Below are 4266 nucleotides of genomic sequence, written 5' to 3'. Positions count from 1 at the left end.
TCAATTTCTGGTGAAATAATGAAGTTTGACAGTATAGCTGATTCTTCCAAATTTCTTTTTGAATGTATTTTTCCAGGTAGAACTTTAAATAAAGAGTGACATAATTGACTTATAAATGGGAAAAGTGTTGAATTGAAGGATACAGTAAAACCACTATTATATCATACAAATCAAACCTCTGAAAAGTGTTCAATGTTAAAAGAGATTTTCTCCCTGACTTTCAAAGTAAATAAATAATATGTTCAAAGCTATATCAAATCCTCAACCTAGGCTTGGTTATTTTGCTGCGGTGGTCATCTGCCTACCAGCTGAGATTTTAAAAACCTTTGGTATAATCAATAAACCTGATTGTATATGTCACCAGTCTTAATTTCAAAGAAAAGTACTTGAATGGACGGACAAAAATCTTTGGAGAATGCAAGCATTGATCTCGCTATCTCTCGCATGCAAAGCGAGCGCTCTACCATTTGAGCTAATTCCCCATGCCTACTCACTTAGGGAAATGAAATGATCTCTGGAGTATAATGTCTCAACAAATTTGATTTTTTCCATTTCTCTGTGATTTCTTATCTTTTTCCCCAGGTTTTTAAAGATTTCCTATAATATAGAAAAAATAAGCCTACTTATCAAGGGTAAATGTCTGTAATAATCATACAGGCTCTTTCCATTATAAATGTTTCAATTTCTGGTGAAAAAATGAAGTTTGACAGTATAGCTGATTCTTCCAAATTTCTTTTTGAATGTATTTTTGCCAGGTAGAACTTCGAAAAAAGAGTGACATAATTGACTTATAATTGGGAAAAGTGTTGAATTAAAGGATGCAGTAAAACCACAATTATATCATAGAAATTGAACCTCTGAAAAGTGTTCAATGTTAAAAGAGATTTTCTCCCTTACTTTCCAAGTAAAAAAACAATATGTTCAAAGCTATATCAAATCCTCAACCTAGGCTTGGTTATTTTGCTGCGGTGGTCATCTGCCTACCAGCTGAGATTTTAAAGGCCTTTGGTATAATCAATAAACCTGATTATAAATGTCACCAGTCTTAATTTCAAAGAAAAGTTCTTGAATGGACAGACAAAAATCTTTGGAGAATGCAAGCATTGATCTCGCTACCTCTCGCATGCAAAGCGAGCGCTCTACCATTTGAGCTAATTCCCCATGCCTACTCCCTCAGGGAAATGAAATGATCTCTGGAGTATTATGTCTCAACAAATTTGATTTTTTCCATTTCTCTGTGATTTCTTATCTTTTTCCCCAGGTTTTTAAAGATTTCCTATAATATAGAAAAAATAAGCCTACTTATCAAGGGTAAATGTCTGTAATAATCATACAGGCTCTTTCCATTATAAATGTTTCAATTTCTGGTGAAAAAATGAAGTTTAACAGTATAGCTGATTCTTCCAAATTTCTTTTCGAATGTATTTTTCCAGGTAGAACTTCAAATAAAGAGTGACATAATTGACTTATAAATGGGAAAAGTGTTGAATTGAAGGATGCAGTAAAACCACTATTATATCATACAAATCAAACCTCTAAAAAGTGTTCAATGTTAAAAGAGATTTTCTCCCTTACTTTCAAAGTAAATAAATAATATGTTCAAAGCTATATCAAATCCTCAAAGTAGGCTTGGTTATTTTGCTGTGGTGGTCATCTGCCTACAAGCTGAGATTTTAAAGGCCTTTGGTATAATCAATAAACCTGATTGTAAATGTCACCAGTCTTAATATCAAAGAAAAGTTCTTGAATGGACAGACAAAAATGATTGGAGAATGCGAGCATCGATCTCGCTACCTCTCACATGCTAAGTAAGTGCTTTACCATTTTAGCTAATTCCCCATGCCTTCTCATGGAAGGAATTGAAATGATCTCTGGAGTATAATGTCTCAACAAATTTGATTGTTTACATTTTTCTGTAATTTCTTATCTTTTTTCCCAGGTTTTTAAAGATTTCCTATAATATAGAAATAATAAGCCTACTTATCAAGGGTAAATGTCTGTAATAATCATACAGGCTCTTTCCATAACAAATGTTTCAATTTCTGGTGAAAAAATGAAGTTTGACAGTATAGCTGATTCTTCCAAATTTGTTTTCGAAAGTATTTTTCCAGGTAGAACTTCAAATAAAGAGTGACATAATTGACTTATAAATAGGAAAAGTGTTGAATTGAAGGATGCAGTAAAACCAATATTATATCATATAAATCAAACCTCTGAAAAGTGTTCAATGTTAATCGAGATTTTCTCCCTTACTTTCAAAGTAAATAAATGATATGTTCAAAGCTATATCAAATCCTCAATCTAGGCTTGGTTATTTTGCTGTGGTGGTCATCTGCCTACCAGCTGAGATTTTAAAGGCCTTTGGTATAATCAACAAACCTGATTGTATATGTCACCAGTCTTAATATCAAAGAAAAGTTCTTGAATGGACGGACAAAAGATTGTTTGGAGAATGCGAGCATTGATCTCACTACCTCTCACATGCAAAGCGAGCGCTCTACCATTTGAGCTAATTCCCCATGCCTACTCACTGATAGAATTGAAATGATATCTAGAGTACCATGTCTCAACATATTTGATTGTTTCCATTTCTCTGTCATTTCTAATCTTTTTTCCCAGGTTTTTAAAGATTTCCTATAATATTGAAAAAATAAGCCTACTTATCAAGGGTAAATGTCTGTAATAATCATACATTCTCTTTCCATAACAAATGTTTCAATTTCTGGTGAAAAAATGAAGTTTCACAGTATAGCTGATTCTTCCAAATTTCTTTTTGAATGTATTTTTCTTGGTAGAACTTCACCGTTGATAGGCATGAAGGTACTTGGATCAGAGGTACCCCACACCTCAAGAGGATGGATTAGATAATGTCTAAAATTTGATATGAAATTCAGTCATCTACATCCCTGGGTGGGCTTGAACCACCAACCTTTTGGTTAATAGCCGAACGTGCTAACCAATTGCGCCACAGAGACAAATTGCAGCATGTCCATGACATGGGCTGAAATGCATTATTCCGGACAAATTTCATGACAGAATGCTGCTGGCAGTCTTTATGTCAAAATCAACATACTTTCTTTTCTTTACCCTAACAGTGCTCTGGTTACATAGGTAAAAATCGCCCTTGCCCATAGCAAAACAATGCAGGTTTCCAAAATGATAAATCTAGTCCACATATTCATGGTGAGATGGGACAATGATGGAGTCCAAAATTTTTTCACACTTAAAAAAAAAAAGCGGAGCGACACTTGGATAGCTGAAATGGTGTAGAGCAGTTTATTTTTCTTCCTGTGAACTTGTTTTTTTTTGGGAGACACTATACTGTGGAAACATTTAGCTGCCATTGCATATGGAATTAGTTTTTGGCAACAATAGAAGAACAAATGCTTGTGCACAGGCAAAGCGAGCGCTCTACTATTTGAGCTAATTCCCCATGCCTTCTCACTGATAGAATTGAAATGATCTCTGGAGTACAATGTCTCATAATATTTGATTGTTTCGATTTCTCTGTCATTTCTAATCTTTTTTCCCGGGTTTTTAAAGATTACCTATAATATTGAAAAAAATAAGCCTACTTATCAAGGGTAAATGTCTTTAATAATCATATATTCTCTTTCCATAACAAATGTTTCAATTTCTGGTGAAAAAATGAAGTTTGACAGTATTGCTGATTCTTCCAAATTTCTTTTTAAATGTATTTTTCATAGTAGAACTTCAAATAAAGAGTGACATAATTGACTTCTAAATGGGAAAAGTGTTGAATTGAAGGATGCAGTAAAACCACTATTATATCATATAAATCAAACCTCTGAAAAGTGTTCAATGTTAATCGAGATTTTATCCCTGACTTTCAAAGCAAATAAATGATATGTTCAAAGCTATATCAAATCCTCAACCTAGGCTTGGTTATTTTGCTGCGGTGGTCATCTGCCTACCAGCTGAGATTTTAAAGGCCTTTGGTATAATCAATAAACCTGATTGTAAATGTCACCAGTCTTAATATCAAAGAAAAGTTCTTGAATGGACAGACAAAAGATTGTTTGGAGAATGCGAGCATCGATCTCGCTACCTCTCACATGCAAAGCGAGCGCTCTACCATTTGAGCTAATTCCCCATGCCTTTTCACTGATAGAATTGAAATGATCTCTGGAGAACAATGTCTCAACATATTTGATTGTTTCGATTTCTCTGCCATTTCTAATCTTTTTTCCCGGGTTTTTAAAGATTTTCTATAATATTGAAAAAATAAGACTACTTATCAAGGGT

The 4266-nt window shown here is 33.7% G+C and overlaps 1 non-coding gene across 1 annotated transcript; it reads right to left on the bottom strand.

Annotated features, from left to right (window-relative positions):
- Window positions 1-2901: 2901 nt before the first annotated feature.
- On the bottom strand, window positions 2902-2975 carry TRNAN-AUU (transfer RNA asparagine (anticodon AUU)). The gene has a single exon. It is a non-coding gene; the product is annotated as a tRNA-Asn (tRNA).
- Window positions 2976-4266: the final 1291 nt, after the last annotated feature.

This window comes from Mixophyes fleayi, chromosome 3, assembly GCF_038048845.1.
Source record: "Mixophyes fleayi isolate aMixFle1 chromosome 3, aMixFle1.hap1, whole genome shotgun sequence".
Classification (NCBI taxonomy): Eukaryota; Metazoa; Chordata; class Amphibia; order Anura; family Limnodynastidae; genus Mixophyes; species Mixophyes fleayi.
The sequence above is the reverse complement of the archived record's forward strand: the minus strand, read 5'-3'. Positions and strand labels throughout refer to the sequence as shown.